The 16,928-nt window shown below is 42.2% G+C and overlaps 1 protein-coding gene and 1 pseudogene across 1 annotated transcript in view; one reads left to right on the top strand and one right to left on the bottom strand.

The window, feature by feature from the left end:
* CFAP299 (cilia and flagella associated protein 299) overlaps positions 1-16,928 on the top strand; it is a 554,285-nt gene that overhangs the window by 18,774 nt on the left and 518,583 nt on the right. The gene's annotated exons all lie outside the window — the stretch shown is intronic.
* LOC132243003 (fanconi-associated nuclease 1-like) lies at positions 5,414-8,059 on the bottom strand (annotated as a pseudogene).

Here is a 16,928-nt window from a genome sequence, read left to right as displayed (position 1 = left end):
GAGCTACAGGTGCCAGACGCTGGGCTTATGGCTGGTGAGTGCAGCTGTAGCGGCAAGAGCCTCTCTCATGTACACTCCCCCTGCACGCCCCTCCCCCATCCAGACTGGGATCAGGATCGGGACCAGCATCTGGACTGCCTGGGTGCAAGCCCGCGGCCACTTCTTGATCATGAACATGCCGATATCACCCTAGGATGGGCGTGTGGAGACCACAGCAGAGTGGCAACAAGCCTCCCAAGAGGAGGCGGTGACAGGCACAGTGGATGAGCGGGAGTGGCGTGGTGCTGGCCCAGGTTCGGCTCCTCCCTAACTGCCTGCTGCTTCACGTACTACCATATCCCTCGGGGGATGTTGGACCGCAGGTTTTGGCCTGATCCCTGCAGGCCACTCCAGGGGACCTCACCAGTGCACAAATCTGTGCACCGGACCTCTAGTATATATATAAAAGCCTAAGCGACCATTTGACCATTCAGCCATTCGACCAGTAGCTATGATGCACACTGACCACCAGGGGGCAGATGCTCCAACTGGTAGGTTACCTTGCTGATGGGGTCTGGCTGAACAGGACTGGGCAAGATGGGCTGGACACACCCTGGAGCCCTCCCACAGTCCCTCCCCGGCCCTATTCATGCACTGGTGAGGTCCCTCAGCCTGGCCTGCACCCTCTCGCAATCCAGGAACCCTTGGGGGATGTCAGAGAGCCACAAGCCAGGCTGAGGGACCCCACTGGTGCACAAATCAATGCACCGGGCCTCTAGTTTTTCAAAAAATAGAGTAAATATGTTTTCTCTTTCTTATGATTTTTTTTAATAACATTTGCTTTTCTTTAGCATACTTTATTGTAAGAATACGGTATATAATACGTATAATATACAAAATATGTGTTATCAACTATTTATATTATCACTCAGGCTTCTAGTACTTAATAGGCTATAAGTAATTAAGTTTTTGGAGAGTCAAAAGTTATTCACAGGTTTTTTGACTGTGTGGGGTGTCTTTACCCCTAAACCTGGTGTTAAAGGGTCAACTATATATTACTCTTCTACTGATTACTTATATGTATTCTTTTGTTAATACTTACAATTAATTCTAACTCAGAGAGTAAATGGACACATTGCTGAGATGAATTATTTTTTTATTTAACACTAGAAGCCTGTTGCATGAAGATTCGCGCAATAGGCCTTCCTTCCCCTGGCTGTTGGCACCGGTTTTCCTCCAGGACTCAGGCCTTTTGTCCGGCTGCAGGGGAGAAGCCAAGCCTTGAGGATGGCTTCTCCACTGTGGCCACAGTGAGTCTTGGCTTCTCCGCTGAGGCTGCAAGCGAGGCTTGGTTTCTCCGCTGTGGCTGCAGTGGAGAAGCCAAGCCTCTTCAGTCCTCACTTGGGCCAGAGCCTTCAGTCTTGGCTCCGCACCTGCTTATGCAAATTAACCACCATCTTTGTTGGGTTAATTTGCATACATAGTCGCTCTGATTGGGTAGGTGTAGTGGAGTGACACCAGTTTGCATGTTTCTCTTTTATTAGTGTAGATATTATTACCATTGCCACATTTAGTTATAGACCTTAGCCTCTTTGAGCTTTAAGTAAATATGGTCCTAGTCAGTTTGTCTCTGTGATTAGAGCATTGACCTGTAGAATGAAGGGTTGTGGGTTTGATTCCAGTCAAGGGCAGTAACTCGATTGTAGGCTCGATCCCCACCCCGGTCAGGATGTGTGTGGGAGGCAACCAACTGATGTTTCTCTCCCACACTGGTTTCTCTCTCTCTCTCCCCCTTCCTTGTACTCTTTCTAAATATCAATGGGAAACATATCCTTGGGCAAGGATTAACTAAAATAAATAAATAAGTAAATCTAAAAAGAGTCAAGGAGAAAACTATTTAGACAAAATTGAATATTGATGATAATTCAGCTAATGATTAATCAAAAGGCAAATAAAATTTACATGTTTACTAGCAAAACTTTTTTTATCCTTTTTCTTCAGATTATGATTTAGACCCTGTTTCTTTTCTTTTCTTTTTTTTCTCTTAATTTAGCTTTTGGCTTAAATTTTATTGATTGGTTTAATAGTCATTCATAACCACTTTGTGGGCAGAATCAAGAATCTCTTCTCTGATTCACCTGACTTATTTTACCTGTGCTGATGTCTTTGACAGCAATCACAAATAATCCATGTCTTGGAATACTCCCCTCTTTTGACTTTTATTGCCTTATAACTTCTCATTTTTCTTCTATGTTTGCTATTGTCTGCTTTCTTTGCTGTATTTTCTTCCTTTTTCTTATTAACTTGGATCTCTCCCAAAGGACAGGTATTTTTCCCCCCCTCCTCTTTTTGCATTCCACTATTTTCACAGCTCAAATACTTCTATATTTTCAGACATCCCAAGTTGGACTTCTAACCCTGACTGCTCCCCTCGGGTTTTAGTTCCATGACTGTTTGGTTTTTTTTAATATTAAGTTGTCAAACCATTAATAAAATAACCCCCCAAAAGATCTCATTATTTTTCTCTTATAGATGTGCTCCCCATACAAATATTCCATTTTTTAAAATTTTATATGCAAGTGATAATTTTTCCCCTTTACTTTATAGGCTTATATTTTAGAACATCTTCAAATCTACTTGATGAGCAATTCTAAAAGGCAATTAACAATAGATTTCTGTTTATTCTTTTGCTAATACTTGGTCTTTCAGTCATACATTTTTCACTCTGCTACATTGCTAATCCAGTTTTTCTTCAGAGCGACTTGGTTTATTGTAATGTCTTACCTGATTGCTCAATATCAATTTTCTTCATTCTCTAATAACATGCTGCCAGATCATGCATAGCTTCCAAAACATCTCCTTCCTCCTATCTTTCCCCCTTTCAATTCCTTCCTCTTTCTATCAACTATTAAAATCTACATTCCTACAAAAGAATTTGAGGAGGTTTACAAAGGGAATATGAATACCTCATGGCAATAAAATTTTATAAGGTAGAGAGAAGGACAAGTAAAGCTTGTAGAAATGCAATGAAACTAAGATTGTGGATAGAGACCAAAATCCACGCCAGATTTGGGAAGATAATGCAAAGAGGAAAATATTTACATTAAATAATTTATCATGTCCACCTGGAACAACAAAACCACTGACCAGAGGCACTAAGAGCTGAAGGGGAGGAAAAGTTTTCCTCAACCCTCTCAGGGTCGCTGACTGGGTTTGAAAATTAAACGGAAACACAGATTAACAAAAAGAAAGGATATAGATTTATTTAATATATGTCTTACATGACACAGGAGCCTTCAGGAGGAAATAAAGACATAATGAAACAGACCCGAGTTCTTCATGCTACGTTTATGAAGATTGCACAGTCATGGAGGAATATATAAGAGGTTAAGGAACACGAGGCAATTGTAAACTGGGGAAAACTTAGCAAGACCTGTTCATGCAGATTCTTCTTGGTGTCCTTTTGTCTTCAGAGACAAGGATGCTTCCTTCCTCTGGCTATAGGGAGGGGACCTTCCCTGAGGTGTTTCAGGGTAGAAGAGTGAGTAGGGAGGAGATTAGAGTGACCCTTGCTGGGAGCCGGTCCATCCTTGCTGTTTCAAGGGACTTGGCATATATGGCATACGGTTCTTAATATGTTTGCTCACCTTCTTGGTGCTGTGTTTTAACCAAGGTCACCTCTCCGAGAAAGGTTGAATCCCCAGGTAGGGATTTCCCCCTGAAGTTAGGGAGGGAATAAAACCCCTCAACTAAGTGCCAGGTGGGTAATTAATCACTTTAACTATGAACAATCATGCTTAAGCTACATAATCTTTACTCCCTGGAATGGAGATAAGAAACGCCCTAACCTTTGGAATAGAGATTGATAGGATTGGAATCAACTGGTATAAATACAGATGCAACAAGACAACAACAGACAGAATTCAGAAGACAGAAAGACTCAGAACTTAGAACACAGAATTCAGAAGACAGAACCTACACGGAGCCTGGAGACAGAAGAACTTCACTGGAGAGAACATGGCAAAAGATCCTGGACTGAACCTGACTATAGAACATGGCAAGAGAACCTGACTAGAACCTGGTGACTGGACCTGGCTGGAGAACCTGGACAGAACCTGGCTGGAGAACCTAGCGAGGGAACATGGCCACAGAACCTGGCTGGAGATCTGAAGCAGAACCTTTCTGGAGATCCAGACCAGAACTTGGCTGGAGATCCTGGCTAGAGATCCTGGCTAGGCTGCTGATCAACTGAACGCTGTCTCCATGTCATTCCTTCTTCGCCGACTCCGTCCACACCTTTGGGGACCCCTGGACCCGCTGGGGTTGGACCCCGGCAACCCTCTTGTTTCTGTTTAAAATATTCAATATTCCCCATATTTTGGGACAATGTATCCTGAGCCCCATCAGAGCTGATACACGTTTTCCTCTAAGAAGTCATGTAATGAGAGCCAACCTAGTATGGCAGAGTGAACTATATCACCAGCAACATTTTATAACAATAATACCAAGTTTTACAGGAAAAAGTATTTAATTCTTGCCCTGTAGGATCAATAGGAAATTTTATCCCTTCCATTTAAAACCCTATCAAATTACCTAATTGTATCTGTCAAAATTTATCTTTTTACTACTTATTAAGCAAATATGTTGAGCAATTGTCTTAAATTAGTATTAGCCATCATGAATGTTGCTGTTTGTTCTTCTGTTCATCCAAATTATTCTGTTTTTCCTGGTTTTCTTTCCCTCATTAGAATTCAACAATACATAGATTTTTGTCTCAAAAATTGACATTGCTCTTGTGCTGTTTTGTATATCTACTTGGTTCTGCTCTGGTGAGACATTCAATACAATGTAGTAGATCTTAGCAAGGTTCTCATAATATAGTAGGTGTTAAGGCTCAAGAAACCTTGCATCTTCTTGACTTCGACTTTTATTCAAAATGTCTTACCTAGCTAGTACTCTTTTCTTCCCAGGAATTGTTTTCTTATTTACATTTTTTTAACAAAAATTATCATCAGATTTATGACTGACAATATCAAAATCAAAATTAAATGAAATATAATCACTCTCATGCTTTTGAGAATCGTAGACCCATGTATGACCAGAGACTCCCAACCCCACAGCTCTTAGTTATGGCTTTTGCTCTTAGTTCCAACTTCATCGACGTGGTAGACACAGCCTCTGCAGTGCATCCAGCCATATCATCTGCTTATGGGAAAGGCGTCACTGGGGCCTTTGACTTCCACCAGCTTGAGCAGAAGTCGCAGCCAGGTGCCAGCACCGCCCCACCTTCCCCGTCAGGATGGGTCCCCCCCCACCACCACCCCAAGGCAGAAAACGAGTCCTGGGCTTGCTTCAGAGAAGCTAAGCGCTCCCAGCTGACAGTGGATGCTGACACGTGGCCGCCACCAAGGCTTGCTCCGTGGGACAGTGTGGATCAGCCTGGCCTGGCCTTGGCAGTGGGCCGCCTGCTTGCGAAGAAGCTGTCTGTGCACAAGTCCAGCGGGAAAGCCTGGTCTGGAATCCCCCCCCACCCCCCCATGAAAATGACATCCCACGGGAGGAGGCCAAATAGCACCCTAAAGGTGGGCCCTTCCCTGTGAACTCCTTGGTCCAAGGCGCCGTGTCTGTAATGGTCCCGCACCAGCGCCTGCACGGAGCACAGGACTGTGGCGCGGGGTGGTGGGCCCCCGGCCTGCATCACAAACATGGACGTGCCCATCTCGAGCTGCAGGCACAGCCCGCTGGCCGTGATGGTCGCGGGCTTCACATCCTGCTCGGTGACTTCGGGCAGCTGCTGGAGGAGGTGCCTGTACCTCCGGCAGCTCGGGGACGCCCTGAGGAGCACGGCTCTCTGATACAGCGAAAGGCGATGCCCCGTCCTCATCTGGTCCACCAGCTCTTCTGTGAGGCACTGGATTGCCGGGTTCCAGGCGTTTTAAGTGCTGGTGGAGGTTGAGAGCCAGCCCGTCCCACCATCGGCCTCTGCTGTCGGGACAATAGACTTTCTGGGACAAAAGGTCCTCAAGTTCCCTGACTGCTTCCTCATACCTGTGGAGTCGCTGCAAGATTTCCACGGCCCGAGACAGGATCCTGGTATAAATCCACCGAACGGTGAAGCACCGCGGAAACAGAGGCAAGTCCTCGTGGTTCCTCAGGGAAGGGTGTTCTGTGATGGTCCAGCACCAGCTCTTCCAGCTCCTTTAGCTCTTTCCGATCCCTCCCGGCATGTTGAGAGCGCTCCTGAGATTCCTCCAGCTCCCAGCAGCCATTGCCACTGCAGCAGCAATGCCTGCCACTCAGCAGGTGGGTGGAGGCTGCATACCTGCTGAGGGCATCTCTGTCCTGGAAAACCGGGTTTTCTGACTGACTGTGTCCTGGCTGACGCTGCCCCCCCCCCCCCCCCCCCCCCCCCCCGGCAGGCAGCTTCCTCCTCTTCGGGAGTCAGTCCGGGAGAAGAGCAGCAGGGCCCCGGAAAACACCGTCCGGGGGCCTGTGCACACTCTCAGTGATGGGCCCGCCAAGTCCTTGGCTCTTTTTAAGATCACTGTTTCAATGCCGGGCGGGTTCTTGCCCCAAATACAGACGGAAGGCTGTCTGGCCAGTTTGAGCAAGGCAGGCCTGACCAGCTGCTGCTTCTGCCCCCTGGGGTTCCCCAAGCCAAGGTCTTTGCCAGGGTTCTTAGGTCAGGATCAGAAAGTAGTTGAAGCACTTCAGGGAGTTCTTGCAATTCGAATTCTGTCTGCAGGAAGCCCGCTTTGCTCCAAGTCTCCAACCACAGCCATTAAGTCCGGGGCGATCTCTTCATATTCCAATTTATGCATCTTAATCCAGCTGAACTTACATTGGAAAAGTCTGACGTATAACTTCTGACCACTCTCTGATAACTGATGACAATTCCCTTCTGCTCATCGAAGAGCATCCTGTCGTCTTCATTCTCAAAGACGGCTCCCAGCACCACCAGGAAACTCCGAGGGTATAAGGGTGACTGAGCGGCGCTGGCATTGTTTCACCAGAACATCACAGCTAAGAACCTCGCAAGCAATTTCATTCTTTAAGCCATTGTCACCTTCTAGAGGAAATGTTTGGATGTTACTCCACTTAGAAGCGTCACGCGTAGAAATTTGAGATTGTGCCTCCCAATGTGACAACTGTGTTTTCGATTCCGAAGCCACAGGCATTTGGATTTCTTCACCAATACCTGCCTCACATGCTTCAACACCTTCACCATCCACTTGTTTGATCCTCTCCTGTTTTGCAAGACTGCCTTCCGGAGTAGATGGTACTTTATTCCCAGGAGCTACTTCCGGGGATGACGCAGGAGCGTTGTCTGGGAAGGCAGGGGTCAGGGTGGACCTCCCACAGTCCTGGGGAGACTTTTGGTTCACAGCTACCATTAGCCTAGTGCCTTCGACAGTATTTTGCTCCGTAAGAGAATCACGGGTCAATACGTTTTCCTTTTGGGAACTGTTCTCCAACCCTGATCCTTGTTCTCCATCTCTGCACAGTTCTCAACCATCCTGACCACTGTGGCTGAGGCACTCGGTGAAGTGTGACGGACAAAGGCCTCGTTCTTCTCTATGGATCTTCTCACCTTTATGTATCTTTTGGATAATTGAGATGACAGGCTTCCCAAAGAAATGACTTTGACATTCCGAGATATCAGCTCATCATCTTGGTTTTGGCATACCAGGTCATCAGTACCTTTAAAGTAGGGACTGATCTGCTTTTTTAAGCCCATTTTAGCTGAATTGCTTTGGTCAGGGGTTAAGTTTGTCTTGGATGGTGACCACCTCTCTGGTGTTACATCTTCCAAGGCAGTATCGGTTACTTCTACAGGGGACACATTGGCATTTGTGAAGCCGCAGTGCCTGGGGCTGCTGGAGTGATGTCATCGTGGTTAGCACACATGTCATCGAGGTGCCGGTTGAAGTCATAGACTACACACCCGGCGGGCAAGTTTAGCATCTGGCACATTGTTGGAAAACAAAACAATGGACTTCGATGCATTTTTTTTAGTTCTGCAGCTTGACAAACTTCTATGGGGTCTTTTCCTCTAGGGCGATTTCCCTTCTGGAATCATGAGTGTTGGAAAAGCTGGGTGTCTCAGGTAATAAAACAAAGAATATCCCTGAGGAAAGACAGCGATGGTTTGCTTTTACTTCCCTGACTTGACATAAGAAAAAGTGGGCTTCTATTGGACTTCATATTACTCATTTACTCAATTTCTGCTTCCTGCAAAATGAAGCAGGTGCAGATTTAAACAGTGGTAAAGTGAGCTCTGTAGCATGCATATCAGCAGCATCTCACGGCAAGAAAAGTCCTGGGTTTGGGACATGAGGCCCAGGCTCCCCGTGCAACCTCAGTGTGACCCCAGCCCTAAGTGGTGGCCTTGGACCTGGCTCGGATGACATCTCAGACCTTGCTTTAAACCCTAGAATTATCAATTTTTAAAAAGGGACACTGTGACTACACCAGATCTTTTTTAAAGACCATTGCATCAGTAACTGTTTCCAGGGGAGAGGATGGCCCCAGTCACTCCTGCCTGCACAGGGCAGCAGCTGCCACCACCGAACCTGGGGCACGGGGTGAGCCCAGCCCTTCCCCAGGGACTGCATCCATACAGCTGGGTGCACACCTGGATCTCCATCATCAAGCCAGGCCTCCGGCCCTTCCACCTGCCTGACTCCCTCCCTCCCTCTCCCCAGTCCCAGTCACCTCGAAACGCCCGCTCCCCTCCCTCTCAGCCCTGCCGCCTTATTTACATTTTTTAAAAGGGGTGGCACTGTTTAAGAAAAAATTTACAGGTTTCAGGTGCACAGTTCTACAACACCTCATGTGTACAATGTATTTTGTGTTCACAACCCAAAGTCAAGTCTTTGTCCATCACCATTTATCCCCACATACCCTTCTCAACTGCCCACCCCTGCAATCACCACACTGTTGTCTGTGTCAATGAGTTTGTTCCCTTTCTTTTTTCTTTTCTTTTTTTTGCTCAATAACCCCCCACCCCAGCCCCCTCCACCCTGACATCTGTCAGCCTGCTCTCTATTATGAGTCTGTCTCTGTTTTGCTTGTTAGTTCATTTTGTTCATTAGATTCCACATATGAGTGAAATCATATGGTACTTGTCTTTGACTGGCTTATTTCACTTAGCATAATGCTCTCCAGTCCATTCCTTGCAATCTCTCTACCACAGACAAGCACACACACACACACACACACACACACCAACACATATATCTGTTCTATTACCTCTTATCTATGTTTTCTACTACCCAGGACATACACCGTAAAGAATGCCTACTAGACATAGGGACATATGCTGTTTTTTTTCTTTCTTTTTTTTCTGGTGAGGATTATGATGAAAATTAAAAGCAAAATTATTCAGTAGTTTCTATGTTACTCATAAGTTTTTGAATGATGTTGATTTCAGAAAACCAGTGTTGACTTTGTTAAGAGTCTGGCATTCAGTTAGCAATGTTTTATTCACAATCTGTTGGTGCCTCAGAGCTCCTTTTGTCTGCATTTTTAACTACTGTAATCTTCTGAATGCTGGGTGAGCTTGAAAGAAGTGCACTGGCTGTAGTAACCATATTAACAGATGAGCGGGAGAACACAAATCTAGTGATCAATCAGGACAAAAAGTTTCATACATGATTTAGGAGATGTGATGAAGGGAGGGAAGGAAATTCTTTAAAAAATTAACATGAGCCAAGAATGTTGAAGGTATTTGTTTCAGAAAACAAACTTGATGACTTGCCTCCCACTCCTTTTTTAATTTGAAGACCTCAGGAACATGGAGTTGAGTTTATTGTACTCCTCCTTGCACAGAATGCTATTACCATCAGTGCCTTCAAGACTCATTTGTTAAAAAGTTTTATGGGTTTGAGTCAAACTGACCACATATGCTGGGGAGCAAAGTTCTCAAATGCCCCCTGGACTCCTCTTTAATGAAAAATATTTTTTAGTGTTTTCCTTTTTGATTATCCCATTTTCAATCATCCTTCTCTTCCCCCTCACACATCTACCTTAGAATATTTCTTTCCCTTGCTTTCTTCCTCTCATACATTTATTTAAATACTAGAGGCCCGGTGCACAAAAACTTGTGCACTCGGGTGAGAGGGGGGTCCCTCAGCCCGGCCTGTGCCCTCTCGCAGTCTGGGACCCCTCGGGAGATAACGACCTGCTGGCTTAGGCCTGCTCCCGGGTGGCAGAGGGCAGGCCCAATTCCTAGGTGCAGCCCCTGGTCGGGCTCAGAGCAAGGCCGATTGGGGAGTTGGGGCACCGCCCCCTGTCATGCACAGAGCAGGGCCATCGGGAGGTTGTGATGCCACCCTCAGTCACGCTCAGAGTTGCAGCTCAGAGGCCTGCAGTGGCAGGTGGGGAACGTTGGAGTCCTCTGTCACTGAAGCAAGCAAGCCTCATGTTAGTTTCAAGCTGCCTGGCTGCCGGCCGCCATCTTGGCTGGCAGTTAACTTGCATATTGCCCTGATTAGCCAATGGGAAGGGTAGCGGTTGTACGCTAATTACCATGTTTCTCTTTTATTAGATAGGATATGCTTTCTAGAAAAATCATTGTGTAGTAGATTATTTGGGGGGTGTAGGATTTTAATGTAGGTAACTCTATCATTTGAAAAAAATAATAATTTATTATCTTTCAATTATTTTGATTAAATTTTTTATTGTTCTTGAGAGGCACTCCAGTATATGGGTGGCTGGAAGTGTTGATAGTGAGCTTTCTTGTGTTATTCCTCATTTTAAAAGGATAGTGTCCACTGTTTCTCCACTTATACTGGTGTGAGTGTGTGTGTGTGTGTGTGTGTGTGTGTGTGTGTGTGTGTGAGCTTGACATGGAAAGAGACTATATTCAGTTTACTCAGATAGATGATTATACATTTACCCCCACCCACCCTATTAAACTGGTGAAAGATAGTTAAGGAATTTCTAATAATGAACTACCCATACATTCCTGGGGTAAGCTCAACTTGGTCATGTTTATTATCTTAAGTATTCATTGTTGGATTCAGTTTGATAATAACTTTTATGGGTTGTCTCTCTCTTTTGTTTTTAAACCAATATTACCTGTTAACCACTTTTACCTGATATCACCATAACAAACAACTCTCTGTTCAGAACTTTATGTTCTAACTACCTTCCCCATCCAAGCCTCCTACTTCACCTCAGGGGTTAAAGCAGCCTCTTATAGCCCCATTTTAAGAGTCTAAAGCAGTGGTTCTCAACCTGTGGGTCGCGACCCTTTTGGCGGTCGAATGACCCTTTCACAGGGGTCGCCTAAGACCATCCTGCATATCAGAGATTTACATGACGATTCATAACAGTAGCAACATTACAGTTATGAAGTAGCAACAAAATAATTTTATGGTTGGGTCACAACATGAGGAACTGTATTTAAAGGGCCAGAAGGTTGAGAACCACTGCTCTAAAGATTTATTAAAACATACTCCATTATCATAGCTCTGGTCATATAGTCCATTATCATTAGGAGTGGAACTAAAACAGAAATCCCCAGCTGTTTCTAAATTTGTAGTCTAGGCAAGAGACCTGTGGTGAGAGTGGCCAAAAACCAGAGCGGAAACTCACCCGTATCTCAGCGATGATAAGTGGAATACATGTGCCAAGGTATCAGGGATGAGTAGAATGACAAGACTCTGGTGAATATGTTTATGTGAGAGCAAAGAGTTTGATTCTGCCCTTGAGAAATCAAGATCTATTGTCTGGGTAACTCATATTCTGGTACCACGTTGGCTGAGTTGGTTAGAGGCAATTTTACTTTATGCCTCCATTGTTGAGATGATAACAAAAATAACTAACATTATTGAACACATATTAAGTTTCAGACATTTAGTACTAAAATTTGTGGGTTTTTTTGTATTTACTTATTTAATTATACTCTATATATCCTCAATCATGTAAGTCATATGACCAAGCACATAGTAAAGTGAAATCATAAGCACTGAGTATTACCTGATAATATTGGGTTTGGAAAGGAAGTCTTGAAATGCAGGTTTATCTTTGTCAGAATCCAAATAACTTTTTTTCTCATTCACTCTAAGTACTAAATTGGGCAGTAGAACTTTTTGATGACTAAACATTCATGTCCTTAATATGTTTACTTTAACACAATATTAAATCAGTTCTGAAAAGGTGCAGGTGTGTTTGGGTAGCTTTTCTCTCTTAAGTAGTGAATTTGTAACATTAGCAAAAATGTTTTTGCACCTGGATTTGGACAGCAATAACAAACTTTCTCCACCTAAGAATAAATTTGTACTCCTTTAAATTTTTTTTTCTGTGACTTTAAAATATTCTAATTCTAAATAGTTTTGGAAAAGCCAACAGCAATAAATAAATAAATGCAATTTATTTACATAGGTGCAACAAAACATTCCATTTTAATAGTTGCTGCTCTTTGTAACAAGTTAATAATCTTCAAACAAAAGGAGCTAGAGTAGAAGCAATGATTTGTTTGTGAATCTGAGGCTTCTATGGATAGGCTTAAAATGATTCTACTGTTTCCAATCCTTTCCCCCCCCCCCAATATTAACTAATAGTTCTGATTTTTTTCCTTTGTGAACATGAATCTTGTTCTTGACATAGACTCTGTTCTTTTAGTTTGGAAAATTCTTCTGCCTGATCATTTTGTGGTCGGCGCCCTTTTTGTCATTCAGACCTCAGTGCATATGTCAACTCTCAATAGAGGTATCCCTAGACTGGCAGTCAAAACCAGCCCCCAGTCACTGGCCATAACATTGCTCTATTTTATTTTCCCCTGAGGTCTTATTTTTGTTTGTATTGATTGATGGATGGATATATGCAGTCTTTCTCCTCAGTTCCATGTCAGCTTCATATGAGCAGGTATCCTTTTTCTCTTGCTCACCACTGTCTCATCAGAGTCAATCATAGTGCCTGATAAATAGTAGGTTCTCAACTACTAGTTCAATATATGGCCTTTTAATTCAGGATTTGAGAGTCCTGGATGTATTGTGGACAAGGTAGTAGTAATATAATTTGTCATTCAGTTTGCAATACTAATGTTTACCCAGCGTTGACAGTGAATCCTAGGTATGGAACCCAGGGCCTCTCACCTGAGCACTGTGATTTAACTCACACAATTTGAACCTGCATTTTTAAAAAAAAAAAAAATCACATCACCAAAATCTATACCTACATGTATCTTTTAAAAACTTACTTCTATGTGTAATTATATGCTTAAGCATTTAAATCGAGCAGGTATTTTTTAAAAATGTATGTTTAATGTGTATTATTATAAAGTGGACTCTAGATCAAAATTGCAAAACTCATTTAAAATGTACTATGGACTCACCATTTTCACAAATTCATTGATAAATTCTTCTTTAAATTGAACCTTCCCATTTTTTGTTATTTGTTTACACAATACTGCTCTGTCTGTCAGATTATGTCATTCTTACATAAGAAGAAAATGAATTTCTACATCCATATGAAGAAAACATGTTTTCAAAATACCATCAAGATATAAAGGTTGCTGGTTATTTTGTGGATTGTGTGATTATTGATATTGTTTTCACAGCTTTTCTATTTTAGTTTTATAGGAGGTAGAAAAATGTTCTGAAGCTGTGTGCTTCTAAATTTGGCCCTTACTCACAGGGAGGGATTATTTGAAGCACCTGAAATCTAATATGAGCCTTGGAGAAAGGTACCACAAGATGATAGTATATATGATTACAAAGCAAAGAGGATTAGAAAAAGCAATATATTTTTGGAAAAAAGGGCAAGCAAACCACTTGGAATGTTTTATCAAGAGAGGGATACAGAAGTGAAAAGTAATCCTTCTGCTTTATTTGGCATTATTGCTGTGTTCGATTTTGGTCTTTTCGTTTGGCAATGAATATATGGAGACTCTGGAGAAGGTCCAGCGAAGATCAGCAAAAGTGATGTAAGGAATGGGGACCAGCTCCTAAGAGAGGGCTCAGTGGGATCAGAACTGTTTAACTTGGAGAAGTAAAGAGCAAGGGGTGATTTAACTGTCTTCAAGTATTTGAAAGGTTATTATATGAAAGATGCAGAACAGATGTTCTTCACTTCCACAGGAGACCAAATAAAAGGAAATACTTTTAAATTGTAGCAAGCGAAACAGTTCAGTTGGTCATAAAGATGGACACAACTATAAAGTAGGGATTGGATATTGAAACAGGTAACCAAGGAATATGGGGAAGTTATATCCTTAGAGATCTTTAACACCATCTGCCTTGAGTGGGTTGTCGGTCCACCTCTGTGCAGGGACCTTCCCTATAGCTCTTGAAACTCTTCTAACTCTGAGGTTCTATGCATGTTGTTTCCACTCTTTTGGAGTTGCCTAGAAGATAGTCAGGAGTGTTTATACAAGGATGGAAGTTAGGATTCAGCAGAGGCAGAGATCAAAGAGCTACCTGGTGTTCCCCTGAGTATCTCTGGTCTCCTAACTCCATAAGAATTAGTGACATGTGGTCTTTCTGTTCTGAGCTTTCTGAATCTATAATGATAGTTCAGGAAATTATCCTAGCTACTGTTATATGGTTAGGCATGGAACTAAATTATTTCAATCACAGGAAAGTGGAGGGTTTCTATTTTCAAGGTCAAGAAACCGAGACTTTAGTTATTAGTGTAAGTTCCTTCAGTGAGTTAGTGACAAAGGCAGAACTCAAACCTTGACTTTCTTGGCTCTTTTTTTTCTATTGTAAGGAGAAGATTCATACATTTAGAAGTGATTTCCATTGACACTGGCATATTTTGTTAATGTTAGGAATTAGAATGAGCTCCAAAAAATAATAATCTACACTAGGAAAACAAGGAAATATGTGTTACATGAATAAGGACCAGGTTTAGGGTAAATTTAGTGATGTTTTGGAGTATGTGTCATAATTAAATTGCTTCCCTATGCCAGAGCAGCACAGGATAATTATTTCCTTTGGCCATTTGATCCATAATTAGGACAATTGAGTGGTGGCTTCATGAATCATAAAAGCTTTACAATTCAAATAAGTTTTTGAGTTTGAGCATCTCCAGTGGTCAGCAAACTCATTAGTCAACAGAGCCAAATATCAACAGTACAACGATTGAAATTTCTTTTGAGAGCCAAATTTTTTAAACTTAAACTATATAGGTAGGTACATTGTTATTAACTTAATTAGGGTACTCCAAAGGCTTAGGAAGAGCCACACTCAAGGGGCCAAAGAGCCGCATGTGACTCGTGAGCCGCAGTTTCCCCGACCACTGATCTAGACTAATGAAAGGCCTGAGTGACATGGGATATTGAAAACTTCTACCATTAAGGTAATCATAAAATGATAATATAATATAACTATAGGAAATTTGCATAGTAACATATGAATAATTTGGTGCTTAATTCACTGATTCTTAACTGTTCTCAATCATCACTTCATTTAATGTTACCACTGCTTAAAGTTTGTTTAGAATTAACTTAATCTGAATCTTTGTCTTTGTAATCAAAAATAATTCTGGGAATATCCAGATAGATAAATGGGATATTAAAATATTTTAAAATTAAAATTAGCAATTAACATGCTACAGCATTTATCTGGTTTTTAGGATCATGGTGCCTTTCTTACTTGTTTATTCAAAGAAAAAGTTTTTAAGAATCTGGGTTACGTACTATGAACTTTTATTTTGTTAGGGTAGTAGAAGTGTGACTTCTTTCACCATTTGTTGTTGTTGTTAGTGTTTTGTTGCGGTGAAGTCATCTGATTCTTGGGAAGCTTATCAAGCAAAGATGTGTTGAACCTTTGAGTGTTATTTTCTCTTTGCCCAGTTTCTCTTTAGCATTCCATAATTTAGACTTTTTTTACTTCACAGTAAAGAGTAAGAGAGAACAGCTATATATTGAATTAATAATAATTCACTATCAGTGCCCCCAGAGGGCATTGTTTATGGTGTATTCTGTGCAGTGGTTTGCTTTCTGTATGACAATATGACAGGTATTAAAATAAGTGCTCTGCAGGTATTATCTAATCTTCATAATCATCCTCTGAGTTTTAAGGGCTGTATTAGACCCCTTATACGGAATAAGAAACTTAGTCACAGAGAGGTTAAGCAACTCACCCAGCTAGGAAATGGAAGAGTTAGCATCCACACCCAGGCAAACTAGTGCCAATGCTTTAAGTCTCATACTGAGCTGCCTCTCTATTTGAGACCACTTGCCTATGCAGAATCTCCTAATGGTCATTTCAATTGTCCCAAGCTTTCCTGCACCTTATTTCTGATTAATAGACAGAATCAACATACAGTTCTTACTATTTGCTTATTAGGCACTAATCATAACACCTTTACAATTCAAATAAATATATATGTTTGTTATAAGCTACTACTAAGTGAATGTATTTTGCATGACAGGTGTTGGGATAAAAGTTAAGTGCGAAAAATCCCTTTGTTAAGGAACTTACAATACAGAGAGGAGAGTAACCCATAAATTCAAATAAATGTATTGCATAAAGCAGAATGTGCCAACTGGTACAAGAGAAGTATAAACAACATATTCCAGAAGCACAGAGGAGAGAGAGATTCATTTTGATACGGCAAGTATGGTGCGATGGACCTTGCTTATGGAGCGAGAGCTAAAGGATTTGTATTAAATAGGATAACTATGAGATGTGTGGGCACAGACAGTGTACAGTTTGAGAAATAGGGACTTATTTCCCAGCAGCTTTTGCCCATGGAGATTCTGAGGAATACAGTAACATGTAGATATATAGCTCAGTTATATGGTGGATTGTGAACATCAAGAAACAGCGCCTTGATACATACACTTATCCACCCATCTGTTTATTCACTCTTTTATCAAATACCTAGTTAAAGTCATCTCAGTTGATTGGGATGGTGATTAGACAATGCAATGGATATGCATTTCCCAACCTCAAGATTTAAAACGGAGTATTGAAGTGTTTAAGAGTCAAAAG

This window comes from Myotis daubentonii, chromosome 1, assembly GCF_963259705.1.
Source record: "Myotis daubentonii chromosome 1, mMyoDau2.1, whole genome shotgun sequence".
NCBI classification, from domain to species: domain Eukaryota; kingdom Metazoa; phylum Chordata; class Mammalia; order Chiroptera; family Vespertilionidae; genus Myotis; species Myotis daubentonii.
The sequence above is the reverse complement of the archived record's forward strand: the minus strand, read 5'-3'. Positions and strand labels throughout refer to the sequence as shown.